Source organism: Watersipora subatra, chromosome 3 (genome assembly GCF_963576615.1).
Source record: "Watersipora subatra chromosome 3, tzWatSuba1.1, whole genome shotgun sequence".
NCBI classification, from domain to species: Eukaryota; Metazoa; Bryozoa; class Gymnolaemata; order Cheilostomatida; family Watersiporidae; genus Watersipora; species Watersipora subatra.
This window is the reverse complement of record NC_088710.1, coordinates 30,633,900-30,648,502: the sequence shown is the minus strand read 5'-3', so window position 1 is coordinate 30,648,502 and position 14,603 is coordinate 30,633,900. Positions and strand designations below refer to the sequence as shown.

Sequence of the window (14,603 nt, the reverse complement as noted above, 5' to 3'; positions counted from 1 at the left end):
TTGAATTAAATCAATTGTTGGGATTGACTCACTGCACTCCAGGATTGTTAAAAATGAGAAGCCTACTGTGAATAACTTAATTTGTCTATAAGCTAGCATCATACACAAAGTGATTAATTTAACTGCTCAATACACCTGTTTTTTTATTTTCCATATACTGTTATTTATTCGAATATAATAAGGTATAAATATTTTAATTTGTTTTTTTTTATATTTAATTACTAACTAATTATAAATCAAGTTATTAATCATTTCTGTATTGGACAAACAATGCCATCATATAAAAAGATGTGATAACACTTACTATAAATGTTTAAATGAACGAAAGGATGAAAAAAGTAAACTCTAACAATTACCCGAAATCAATTAACTCAGAATGTGTGTTTGTATCGGTTGGGCGTTAGCACGATTCCCGGGCATTGTTGATTATCTAGAATGCTAGTTTATTATTAGCGCTCTCCGGGTTTAAGAGCACTGATTGTCACAGACAAGTGCAGCTTCAATGGCAGCGAAAAGGATCGACGATCTAAGGCTAAATGATAATTATGACATCACATTGTGGGAACCACAACCAAGTGTTTTTTTATTGCAGGACATACTTTTGACACCCTGTTTTTCATAGTTCTATTATTCTTTGTGTATTGCTTATAGGCCCATTCGAAAGCCAAGATTCTGGTGTACTGCAATACCCTACAGAATGAAAATATTCGATACATATAAAAACTCGCGATTTCGCGAACAGTCAATTCCGCGAATTATGAAATTCCGCGAATAGTTAGTTCTATTTTTAATCACAACGGAGAATAACTACCGCCTCATATGTAAAAACTAGTCGCTAGGCATAAATACTAAATGTAGCTGAGTTTTAAAACCTTTTTAAATAGTCGCCGGGGCTTTGAATTAACCCCATTGCTAATGCATCACATTTCTTAACAAAATTATTCAAGGTGTCACAAGTTCTGCAGAATGGCCTCATCGCAAAAATAGCTGCTAGGCACAAGTACTAAACGTAGCCGAGTTTCAAAACCTTTTTAAAATCATCGCTGGGGCTTCAAGTTAAGCCCATTGTCAATGCATCAAACTTCTTTACAAAATTATTCAAGGTTTTCACAAGTTATTAGGCATGGCACCGTCATCGCAAAAATATCTCCTACAGTCATTTAACATTGAAATCAGCTCCATCAACCTCTAATACCGAAGTTGAGGACAATAATGATTCTGATCTGGACATTATGGTATGTATTTGATTTGCAGTGCAGATACGTTTTTCCCATATTTAACTGTGTTAGTTAATTTTGTTTAAAAACTGATCGCGTTCAGTAAATACTTCAGCGATTGTTTTTGTACTTCCTTTACACATGTTAATATTTTTAACCTACCAATTTTTAACCTACCTAATCAGAATACCTACCGGTATTCTGATTATGAAAACTAAAGACAAGTAGTAATATTCACCGAGGCAGGAATATTGGCAGAGAAGCAACTAATGAACCAAGACCCTTCTTCAACAACAACTTCTTGATATCACTGCGACAAACATGATTATATTATATATTTTATTTCATGTGTAGATATATTATAATTTATTACAAACTTGAGTGTACAAATAAAAGATTTCAAATAAAAATAAAATTTTAAAAACGATGAATGTAGTAAATAAAAACAGTTTGGCCCATATGGCGGTTGTCTGACAATAAAATTAAACTGATACTCTTGATAAGTAAATACTAGCGCGTAATAGTGCTCTCTGGCTAGTTATTTTAGTAATAGCAGCTCTATATCGTTGTCACTGCCTTGGGTAGATGTTAAAGGCGATTCTCTCGCTACTACATGGCTGGTAAGTGAGTTATCATCAGAACTTTTCTCGTGCCTTACTATTGGAAAGTTCTGCCAGTTGGCAAAAAATTTGTGCTCGTGAAGGCGTTTATTGTTTCTTTTTTAAAACAGATATATTCTCCTCATTAGCAGCTGCGGTCACCTCTACCTCAATTTCAAGACCTCTCTGAATGATTGGTGATCTTCCAAGAATGACATCTACCATCCTTGTAGTCATTGTGCCTCCATGTATGATGAAAAGTCTCTCACACTAAAACAACTAACGAAGCGGTAGGGATGGAAAAAATAAATATTCCGTATTACCGAAGAACTAAAGTAAAATTCAACTAATTTAATAAATGGTTTTGAAAAAACTCATTACTTACCACGAATTCTTGGTTCATCAAAGGCCTCCAAATCAATGAATATTCGTGAAAACCTCTGAACGCAGCAAAACATTTATAGCTTAGCATGATCGCCTCGTAGTTATAAGCTAAATAGAAACCGAAACACGCGGTTTGCGCATGCGTTGTGCTAACTCTATTGCTAGCTGCAATAGAGTTAACTATTCATAGAGAGTGACAGTGTTCAGCCGCAAATAATTTAATCCGCGAATATGTATGAAAAAGCAATTTTCGCGAAAAATAACTCCGCGAATAAATTCATCCTGTAGGGTATATGATAAAAGTGCTTATGTAATTGATGTGCTTTAGTAATAAAATATAGTTCACTCTGATGATATTATTATAGAACTGTAGTCTATTATTTTGCTTTGATAATTATCTTATACAGTTAGGTATATGTTGTATAATCGAGTTGGTGGGCCGCGGGCTACACTAATGCCCGAGGTCATGGTAGTTACAGGTAGTTACGAGAGGTTACGGGAAGGTACGAGAGGTTACAGGAAGGTACGAGAAGTCAGGGTTAGGATAAAGGCGTCGCGAGATTGAGAGAGCTTTCTTCTTGGCTTCAACCACATGTGAGTACGCACGTTTATATAACATGGCGCAGTTGACGAAGCTCTGATTTTTTTTTCTTGTTTTGTTATCATTAGCGATAATTTTTCTGGTTGCGGGGTAAGTTTAAACGGTTGAATAGACCCTTTCACGGGCGTGCAGGTGAGGTAACGTGAGGTAGGGTAGTGTTGTGAGGTGTTGTAGCGGTGTTGGTGAGGTGTAATTATTTATTACATATTCAGAGGTGGGAGTTACACTAATTTTATACGAGAGGGGTAGAGTGAATTTGTGGCGAGGGAGATATTGTATCGGGTAAGAGATGGAGAGTGGTCTTCCGAAGCTGGTGTTCGGTGAGCACGGTGATGGGTCGTGGGAGAGATTTATAGAGGAGATGAATTTATGTATAAAGAGTGCTGTCGAGAGGAGAGGTTATGTAAATGATGAAGATGGCAACAGAGTGCCTATTATGAGAGGTAGAGCTAGGTTAGTGCCACTATTGAGAGCTATTGGGCACAGTGGTAGAGAAGTATTGAGGAGTGCAGGGTTTGACGTAAATGGGGTAAATTCTACTTATGAAGGGGCAGTGGAGGTTTTACAGGATTATTATGGTAGACAGGAGAGTATGTTCGTAAAGGGGCATAAGTTCCTTACGGCTAGGCAGACACTTGGGGAAAGTGATAGAGAGTTTTTACAACGGGTAGAGAGTTTGAGCAGATATGCAGAGGTGACTAACGATAATGATAGGGTAAGGTTTGCCCTTATTGTGGCGGTTAACGGGTTGAGAGATAGAGAAGTAAGCAGAGAGTTAATGAAGAATGCCAATCTTACTTGGGCGTTATTGCAGGAGGCATTGAGGTCTCGTGAAATGGCCACCAGCTCTGATAGATTTTTTGAGAAGTGAGGGTAGAAGTACCGATTTAAAGAGTGAGGTTAAGAGAGAGGTAGCAAAGGTATCAGAGTTTGATAGTCGAGCGCAGTACAGGAGTAATGATAGAGATAGAAGTTATGATTCAGCAGGTAGATCTTCCCCTAGGGGTAGCCCTAGTAGTAGAGAGTATTATGGTAGTGAAGAGCAAGGTACTAGTAGATATGGGACAAGAGGCAGGGAGTATAACAAGGACAGTGACAGTAGAAAGTATAGAGATAATAGCAGGGAGAGGCATGTCTCTAGATATAGAGCAGGCAGTAGAGAAGGCAGTGAAGGTAGAGTATGCTACAATTGCAAACGTAGTAAGCATAAGATGAGGAGTTGTCCCTCCATTAAATGTTTTTGTTGTGGACAGCGAGGACATGTATCCCGTTATTGTAGGGATAGGAGAGAAGTAGGTTATGACAGGCGAGGTAGTAGCAGGAGGTCAAGAGGCAGTCGAGATAATAGCTACAAGCGGTATGGTAGCAGGGACAGTAGTGGGGAGAGGTACAGGGGCTGAGAAAGCCCCCGCGAAATCAAAGGCAAATTTGGTAGGTACAGGGACAACAGTATGGATAGGTTTGAGGGGGAGAAGTATAAGGAGAGGTACCAAGATAGTAGTAAGGGCAGAAGTGTTAGGTTCTCTGGTTCTAGGGATGAGGATGACAGTTGACTAGGAAGGAGAACTGTAGAGGTTTTAAAGGTCAATGGGAAGAACGTTGAATTTACGTTTGATACTGGGGCAGAGGTGTCGACTGTAACCGAGGGGACGGCCAAAAGGCTGAACCTACGGCTAGAGGAGCCATCTACTGTTTTGGCGGGAATAGATGGTCGTAAGCTAAGAGTAGTCGGTAAAGCAGGTGTTCAGTTGGAAAGTAAATATAGATTTATGGAGACAGAGGTATACGTGGTGAAAGGATTGAGAACAAACTTCTTGGGCATAACTGAGTTAAGGCAGCTTAAATTATTTGCTGTTGTAAACGCGGTATGCGAAAGTAAGTTTGAGGCTGTTAAGGAGTGTAGAAGTATTAAGCCAGTTCAGCCGTTTTCGTCAAGAACCATTATTGCTGGGTCAAGTTATGTTTCAGATGATGTCGAGTTGCAAAACCTGACAAATAAGTCTGACAGAGAGAGCGAAGTTAAGAGAGGTCACACAGGTCAAGATTGGTGGACTTGCAAAACCAAGGAAGTGAAGAGTAGCGAATACGTGGAAATTGGTAGCCAACAGGGGACAGCCCAAGGCACCAGAGATGTGCAAGTGTCTACGGGGTGTGATAGAGAACAGAGTCACGATGAGGTAAGGGAAGGTGCTGAGAAAGTAGCCAAACCAGCGTCTGTTATGGAAAAGGTTTGCTCTTTTTTAGCCGAGATATCCAGCAATGGAATGTTAGACAGAGAAGGTCATGAGAAAAAAGGTAGCAGAGATTGAAAGAGAGGAAAGGAAGGTGCGGAGGAAGTCGAAAGAGAAATTAGCTCAGCTGAAAGCCAAACATGTGGCAGCAGTCATGGAGTTGGAAAATGTCAAGGCATTCAGGGTAGTGGTGCAGCAGTTAGCCGAGGTTCAGAGGATAATTGCTAGTAGCAGACCTGCACTGGTTGCAGGTGAGGTCGAGCTAGATAGGTCTGGGCCTATGCCAACTCCCAGCTCTGTGGTGCCATCCCCTGTGCAGCCGGTTACGGCCCAGGTGGAGACCTCCCACAGGAAGCCTGTTGAGCCTGCCTCTTACTGGGGAGAGCGAGGTAAAGACGGAAGAGACGGAGATGAGGTTGAGGAGTCATTACTGACCCGACCAAAAGACTCCGGGCTTGTCAGGGTTGGTGGAAGTAGTGTTGGAGATGTTGGTGGAAGGAGTGTTGGTAGTGACAGTGGTCACGGTAAAAGTATTGGTAGCGGCGGAGGTCAGAGTGATGGAAAAGCCAGTGCAGACTGGCAATGGAGCTGGCAGTAGCGAGAAGAGTACACTGATTTATACAACAGTGAGAGTGGAGGATCAGGAGAGTGAGGAGAGCAGTGCGGCCGAGTACGACGGCAGCCCCGGGCTGCTCGAGAGCGATGGTACACAGGATGTGTTGATGGACGAAGACCTGGGTTAAAGCGTAAGGTAAACTTCACCAGCAAGGTGAGTCGGTGAATGAGTTCCAATGTATTTCTGGAAGGTTAGTGGCCCATACAAAAAAGAAAAAGGGCATGTTGTATAATCGAGTTGGTGGGCCGCGGGCTACACTAATGCCCGAGGTCATGGTAGTTACAGGTAGTTACGAGAGGGTACGGGAAGGTACGAGAGGTTACAGGAAGGTACGAGAAGTCAGGGTTAGGATAAAGGCGTCGGGAGATTGAGAGAGCTTTCTTCTTGGCTTCAACCACATGTGAGTACGCACGTTTATATAACAGTATACTTTGATTTAAATAATTTTTTCACGATTTAATTTTTAATCATACTTTCATGCTTTGTATAATAAGCTTTAGCTCGTTACTTTGGTGAGACAATCTAGTCATTAATTAAAATAGAACAATCTACATTGTTAAACAGAAGAAGTGTTATTGTTAAACCTATATTACCGGGTAAAACAGCAAAAGAATAATTTAATCAAGATAATAAATTCAAGGAAGCTTAGGAGTACTCGAGCAAACAACCCAAATGCAAAATTTTTGCCACAATGGCTCATTATTCTTGATGGTTGAGGTAGATAATTATGGTTCATTTGGTGGTTTGTGTTTAAGCAGACCTCAAAAACATGATGGCACTATTTTTTAAATAAAGCAAAAGTAAGCTCGCAAATTGTGGGGTATTAAAGTTTGCTGTTTTTGACTACAGCAAACATGCATTTGATATGGATAATGTGAATTCAATTTATGCATATAATATTGTATCATAACAGATTTAACATTTAGGTGAATGATTAATCAATTAGATATGTCCATGTTCTATAGTAATTGAAACATTAGTGATAAGCAAAATGACGTTGAAATATCATTGAACGGCATTGAAAAACACATAGATATATATACCTAGATTGGCCAATAATAGCTAGTCCCATTGGTGGCCTTATCAGACTTAAATGCCATGACGCAACGTACTCATATTGTACATTACGCTTGACTGACTGCAAGATTCATCATTAGTTTACAATGGCTGAAGCTGAGAAGAGTGTGTCAGCTGCTACTAAGGTGAGTTTTTCACTACTTTTAATATCAAAGATAGGCTTGGAACTCCTAAATATCAGCTGTAAGGCTTTATAGTAAAAACTAGAACAGTTTTCATACCAATAGTGGACATATTTTCCCCATATTTGACACTTTGAAAAGATTATTGAAGACAATCAAATCAGCAGACATCATTGTTTGTCAAGTTACTATCAACTTCAACTTGTTTGATTCATTAACTGATTGACTCTCTCTTGGAAGGTTTCCTTAACTTTGCCCAAGGAGCTGCTTGTGTAATACTGCTACTTTGTGATGCTTGAGTCATTAATTTGGATACCATCTTGCTATAAATCACTAAGTCAGAATGGAATTCATATTCATTGCTATTTTGGCAGCGATCTCACCATTATTCATCAAGCTCACAGTCATCTGAGAGGACTAGTAAGAATTGCCACGTTGCTTTTGGATGTTCCAATTATCCAAGAAAATGCCCAGAGAAAAGCTTCCACAGGTAGGACAATATAACAAACATTCACCCTGCTAATCGTTGGGAGAATTCATGAACATACTACATGAGCATGGCTTGGAGCATGGTTATCTTTGGCTATAATCAGGCTTAAAAGTTTCCATTATTTGACAAGGTTAATGCTACACTTCTCAAAGGCAAAAAGTCAATAATCCAATGAGCAAAAAACACCACTAATTGTATGTATCTTTTATTACTTGTTAAGTTTTCCTACTGCTGCTGATTGCAAGGATGCCTGGATTAAAGCAGTGAGACGAGAACAGTGGACCCCAAGTAAATCTTCTGTACTTTGTTCAGACCACTTCACTAGTGACAGCTACCAAGTATCACCTGGTATTGGGAAAAAAGCTAGATTGAAGGCCAATACCATACCAACATTAGAGTTTGTCTTTTAAGACATTGATAAAATTCAAATTTATCAAAGGCAACTGTTGTAATGAAGGATAACTTATATCTCCCTCTCTCGCAAATGCTAGCATTAGCTGTTATTGTATGTATTTAATTTTGCATTTTAAATAATCACATTTCCTTGTATTATTTTTTGATTGTTGCTTTTTGAAAGCATGTGGTAAATTATGACAATAACCAACATCTTCTTTCTGTTACAATATCTTGTTTTGAGTGTTTTATTTGCATTTTTAGAGTATGGAAACCAAGCAATATATATTTAATTGTTTGATATATAAATAAATTGCACCAACATGCGAGTATATTAACATACGAGCTCAGTCTCGGAACGCATTAAGCTCGTAAGTTGAAGTATGACTGTATAAGTTTTTAGCTTTTAAGAACTTGTAATCACCTTCTCATATATTTCACACCTACAACACAACAGAGTAAGGCATGGTGAATCTTATGATACCAAATAACTGCAATGTGAATTTTGTTGCAAGTCAACCTTTAACTTGCTTATGCATATTGTACAAATAACTTGGTATTGTCCTTTCGTGACTGGTTTCTTAGTGGTGGCAATTAGTGCTAGCCTGGCAAAGTTTTTCACCAATCCAGTACTACTAAGCAACACTCTTGTCGCTTTATCGCTGTGGTTGCAAACCTCACTCACCACAGGCGAAGACAAAGTCAAGCCACCCTGATTCTTAACTGTAATTAGGGAATTCGTTGCTTGGTTTACATCAACGTTGGTAACATCCACGATGCTAGTGATACAATCATTACACTTCAGCTTTGGTGACCTAGCCAGCTGTAAAATAATCATTCTGTCTCATTTTTGACTTCAGACATACTTGTATACTCATCATATTTAGTCATGTTTAGTTCAGCATATTAGTCTATTTACCTAGCCAAGGTCTGGCTCTTTGAGTGGGTAGGCTATTTCCCCTCCCCTCTCCATTCCCCTTCTCTCTTTTCCCCTTCTAACTTATTCTTTGGAGAAGGGGAAAAGAGAGAATGGGGATAAGAGAGGGTTGCAAATAAAGCCATGATGGTTCATGATTTGTGTGCAACAATTCATAGCTTTTATAGTTTTAATCTATGGTGGTTATCAGATATTATCACAGAATTGCTTTAGTTTACTGGATTATGTATACAAGAAGGTTTTTATGTAAAAATAAATGTAATTTTGTTACCTTCTTCCCATTAGATTCATTGTAAACAGCAGTGCAGTCAAGCGTGAGGTACAATACAGTGACGTTGCGTCGTGCTATTTAGGTCTGACAGGCTTTTTCCCTATTGGCCAATCTAGGTATATATATCTATGGAAAAACACAAGTCGTGAACGACCTTATAACAATGCAGTTTTAAAAATGTCGCTTTAGCGTCCCGTTCGAATAGTTGATGCACCAAAAGGAGAAAAAATGAACTTTAACTTTCAGTTAACTTAAGCTTGATAAGTGGAAAACCGTAAGCATAAAATACACAAACATAATCTCTAACGTTGTGCACTAATGTTTCAAGGCGAAATAAAAAAATGAGTTATTTATAAATAAAATATGTTTACCAAATTGGAATCTATTTAACTCTATTTACTTCAAACGTGACCAATCTAGTACCTAATTAAATTCTTCAACACCAGCCAGTTCGCATACCAGAACTGTTTAAAATTCATGCACCTCATTAGCTAAATGAGATTGAATTATTTGGATAAAGTGTCTAACATAAAAGACATTCCGTACGTAATCCATAATATTTACAGATTAAACGAACTAAAACTGTCCGCTAAAATAATCTTGAAACCAAATCTAGAGTAGTACGTACATATTTTATCAAAATATGTTTTTGCTACTCTAGATTTTGTTTTAGGTCTATTTTAGCGAAAAGTTTAAATTGCTATCATTTTTCGCGGCACTCCTAAGCACTTACCGCCCGCCCTTTTCACCGATTCTCAAGAAGCATGGGTTGCTGGTCTCGACAAAGGTCACGGCCAACACACCTCCAATTTTTCGTGTAAATTGTACGCTTTGACTGCTGTTTTATTTAGTTATTCGCAAACCTCATATTTTTACCAACCTTCTGTGATTGGAAATTTTATGGTATTTATTTGGGAACTGACCATGAAATTAGATTTGTTTCAAACCTCATTAAACAAAAGGGTGCAATCTGTGTAAGTAAATGAAGTCGAGTATTACGCAAAGGGGAATATCGGCGGGTTTAGTAAAACGCGTGACGCGTGACGAGGCGTGATGGTCAAAAACACTTATAAATAACGTAGAAGCATTCTAGAACACTCATAGATGATATTTTGATGGTTTTCAGTAGGGTCAAAATTTTTTCGTGACAACGCGTGATGGCTAAAATCGTCCAGAATCGTCATAAAATCGTTCCCAATGGCTAACCGGATGCATTCTACGTAATATCTCGACTGACCAAAAAAAATTTTGAGAAAAAAATTTGATCAAAATGTATTAAAATTGTTTAGAAACACTTAAAAATTGATTCTACATAGTCAGGAGACATATTTACAGTGCTTAGAAAAAAATTCGACCTGTATTAGCCTGAAAATATTCAACCGTCACGCGTTTTACTCAAAAACGGTGACCGTTTAGTACGATGACGGCCACGTTATAGTAAAAACGGCAACCGTTTCGCACACGTTTTACTAAACGGGTTGCCGTTTTAGTAAAACGCGTGATGAGTTAAATTACTTCAAAATGACATCAAATCTTTTTAAAACGCTCTTAGATGATATTTTGATGGTTTTTGGTTGGGTCAAAAATTTGACCAAAAATTGCGTGACAACGCGTGACGGCTAAAATCATGCCAAATCATCGTGAAATCGCTCCTAATGGCTTACTGGATGCGTTTTACGTAATATTTCGACAAACTTTGAAAAACGCGTGATGGTCAAAGTCGGTTTAAAACGACTTTAACCCTTTCACTGCCGAGCATGTACAAATTTGGGTATCTGCCAAGTGCCAGCCATTTTACCGAAAATTGCCGATATTGCTTCATGATATGTAAACAGTATTTTTTCCAATTTCAATCTCGATTCAGAACAATTTTGTTACATATTTTAATTTGCTAACATTTTAGCCATCATTGCTATGCAAAAACTCAACGGATCTATACTTTGTGCGATGATAAAGCTGTGTGTGGCTATGATCGATGCGAAGCTAAAACGATCTTCCATGTTTCTTACTCTTACAAAATTATTACTTTCACTACTCACAGAGACAGTGCTGCTGCTTTAACTATCTGTATAATCACGAAAATCTGAATCTGAAATGGCTATAATGCCATCAACATTACTAATTACCTGTTTTCTGACTCGCGCTCGGTAATTAATGAACTCACACAAAAAATGTTCGTTATTAAATTAGAAATTCTCTAACAAAAGTTTGAAACTGATTCGTTACTTTAGGCTAATTTTATAGACAAATCTTCAGACAACACTGTCAATTTCATAAAAGTCTTAAAGACCGTGGGTTATGCTGTAAACGAATAATAAAATGAGGTAACTACGCAATGGCTGGGAAAGTCGCAATAATGCGTCTACGGCAGTCGTCCCACGAAAACGCATTTATGCGTCTACGGCAGTGAAAGGGTTAAAATATTTACAAATGTATTCTACATCGTCAGGAGTCATATTCACGCATGCCTGACAAAAACTTCGACCTGTATTAGCTTGTAAACCGTCACGCGTTATACTATGCGGCTACCGATATAGTAAAACGGCGACCGTTTCGCACACGTTTTACTAAACGGGTTGCCGTTTTAGTAAAACGCGTGATGATTTAAAATACTTCAAAATGACATCAAATCTTTCTAAAACACTCTTAGATGATATTTTGATGGTTTTTGGTTGGGTCAAAAATTTGACCAAAAATTGCGTGACAACGCGTGACGGCTAAAATCATGCCAAATCATCGTGAAATCGCTCCTAATGGCTTACTGGATGCGTTTTACGTAATATTTCGACAAACTTTGAAAAACGCGTGATGGTCAAAGTCGATTTAAAACGACTTTAAAATATTTACAAATGTATTCTACATCGTCAGGAGTCATATTCACGCATGCCTGACAAAAAGTTTGACCTGTATTAGCTTGTAAATCGTCACGCGTTATACTATGCGGCTACCGATATAGTAAAACGGCGACCGTTTCGCACACGTTTTACTAAACGGGTTGCCGTTTTAGTAAAACGCGTGATGATTTAAAATACTTCAAAATGACATCAAATCTTTCTAAAACACTCTTAGATGATATTTTGATGGTTTTTGGTTGGGTCAAAAAATTTACCCAAAATTGCGTGACAACGCGTGACGGCTAAAATCATGCCAAATCATCGTGAAATCGCTCCTAATGGCTTACTGGATGCGTTTTACGTAATATTTCGACAAACTTTGAAAAACGTGTGATGGTCAAAGTCGGTTTAAAACGACTTTAACATATTTACAAATGTATTCTACATCGTCAGGAGTCATATTCACGCATGCCTGACAAAAACTTCGACCTGTATTAGCTTGTAAATCGTCACGCGTTATACTATGCGGCTACCGATATAGTAAAACGGCGACCGTTTCGCACACGTTTTACTAAACGGGTTGCCGTTTTAGTAAAACGCGTGATCAGTTAAAATACTTCAAAATGACATCAAATCTTTCTAAAACACTCTTAGATGATATTTTGATGGTTTTTGGATGGGTCAAAAAATTTACCCAAAATTGTGTGACAACGCGTGACGGCTAAAATCATGCCAAATCGTCGTGAAATCGCTCCTAATGGCTTACTAGATGCGTTTTACGTAATTTTTTGACAAACTTTGAAAAACGCGTGATGGTCAAAGTCGGTTTACAACGGTGGTTCTTGTTAGTAGTCACGCGGTGCCCGATGGTCGCTCGGAAGGGTTCGTGGTACGGGTAGTAATACTCGTTGAACTCGCAGGTTTATTTTCTCTCGAGTATCGGGTAATAGAGATTTCGGGTATTCCGGTCCTTCGGGTTCGAGTTTTGACTTTCGAGTTCGGGTTTTGGTACACGGATCCGTGGGGTAGTGTGAACAAAAACTCGGTCTATTGCACCTTACGCTTTTAGTCTGGGCCCACAGGGCATTTCTGGGTCATTTTTGCTAAGGAGGCACGACAATGGGGTATAACGAGTCTTTAATTTAATAGATAGAATAAAGCATCTCATACTTTATTTACCGTACCTACCGGAGATATTGTAGTCAAGCAGTGATTACTTGTCATTAAAAGGTGAGTAGAAATACTTACATCAAATTTTATTTGCGCAATTAGCCAAATCGGCTTTGTAAACAAATCTATGCCTTTTTTAATACAGCGCGTGTTTGCTTTCGACGATAACACATAGGTTCTTAGTCTGTTTCCGCTATCGCCTTGTTAGAAACTGCCATCAGTTTCGCGATCGTAGCAGTGAAAATTTAATAACTCTGTTTAAATTTATTACCACAGCTAGCTATTATGGATTACATAATTAATTATAACCAAGTTTTACTAAGCCAACAAGCCTTACTAACGGAAAAAGCTGATAATGAAAAGTTTTTTATGAGATTTGGAGCACCATCTACAAAAGGTCAGAGAGGTCCATAGAACATGCTTAAGTTTTAAGCTACCATAGACCCTATCTTCTGCCACCTGTTGAAACGAAAATTCCCTGTGACCCAGACTATCTTGACTGTTTAACAATCTGCCTGTTAACGCTGTGAGTACGAAAGTCAGTCGATAAAAACTGTGGAAAATGATAAATAAATTGAAAAGAAATATAATTGCTTTGTAAATTTGAAAATATATCTGTTTAGAAAATTTAAACATAAAATCCATATCAACAAACCCGATACTCGAAAAACCTGTAGGCAAAGAAATATCCGAGCTTAGCACTACTACCTACCCAATACTCGAAAAACCCGAACAGAAGGGGGCGGGTCTAAACCCGTTGACCAAAAAGTACTCGTGCCCAGCACTAGTTCGTAGGCATACACCACCGGACGAGCAGAATCGGCCATGTTGGCATTGTGAATCAGAGCTCCGTTCGCTCAGCTCGTGACTCTTGCGCTCTTCGTGAGTTGTGTTACGTTTTGAGGATCATAAAAGTCTGTCTGATTCTTGGTGACTCGTGAGTAAACTTACTGGTGTAGTCTGGCACGACAGTGTTTTCTGGGAAAACGTGCAGGTAGAGTAGGAGTGACACAAGGGGAGGTTTGGAGTGTCACGGCTGGCAGTGTGGTACTGCGTAATTTTTACTTAGCAGCTTCCAAGCTATTTTGGCCTATATATTGTATTTGTTTTGCCTTGTTGTTAAAGATGTAGTTGCGTCAAAAATGAAATTAGGACCCATAAAAGGCTAAAACATCAGCTACAATTTGATGCTATTTTTGTTTTTGTAGACCAACCCTGTCCAGAGATATATGCGTTTGAATGAGGCCCTCTTTTAAAAAGCTCACGTTCCAGCGGGTGCCTATTTCGTGACGTCACAAGCAAGGTATCTGAAACGAAACCACGAGCAATAAATATGAGGTCGATTCGTTAGCCAATCATGCGTGCAAAATTTTTATATAGGCCGTAATAAATGTTATCACTCGTAAAACGCGTTGTCTGTGATCTCGAAGATTCTCATCGTTAGAGAATTCATTCTCATCGTTACTGATTCCACGCGTTTCAACAATTACTAAGTTATACATAGTTTTAAAATGGCTTTAAATTCGAGCGACCGCTACTCAGAGTTATCTGCGCAACTTTTAGTAAAAGATTAGAGTAGACAGCCTATGGCCAAAGCTGACAGGCGTCAACAGCGTTTTGCTGCAGAAGAAGACAGAATGGAGGTAAATTAACTTAGAGTC

General features: G+C 38.6%; 1 protein-coding gene across 2 annotated transcripts in view; it reads left to right on the top strand.

The window, feature by feature from the left end:
* The first annotated feature begins 9,761 nt into the window (after positions 1-9,761).
* LOC137391850 (WD repeat-containing protein 41-like) overlaps positions 9,762-14,603 on the top strand; it is a 47,409-nt gene continuing 42,567 nt past the window's right edge. The window contains exon 1 of one of the 2 annotated variants that reach the window (XM_068078394.1): positions 9,762-9,841. The gene's annotated coding sequence lies outside the window, so the exon portion shown is untranslated. The other variant, XM_068078393.1, reaches the window with a different exon arrangement.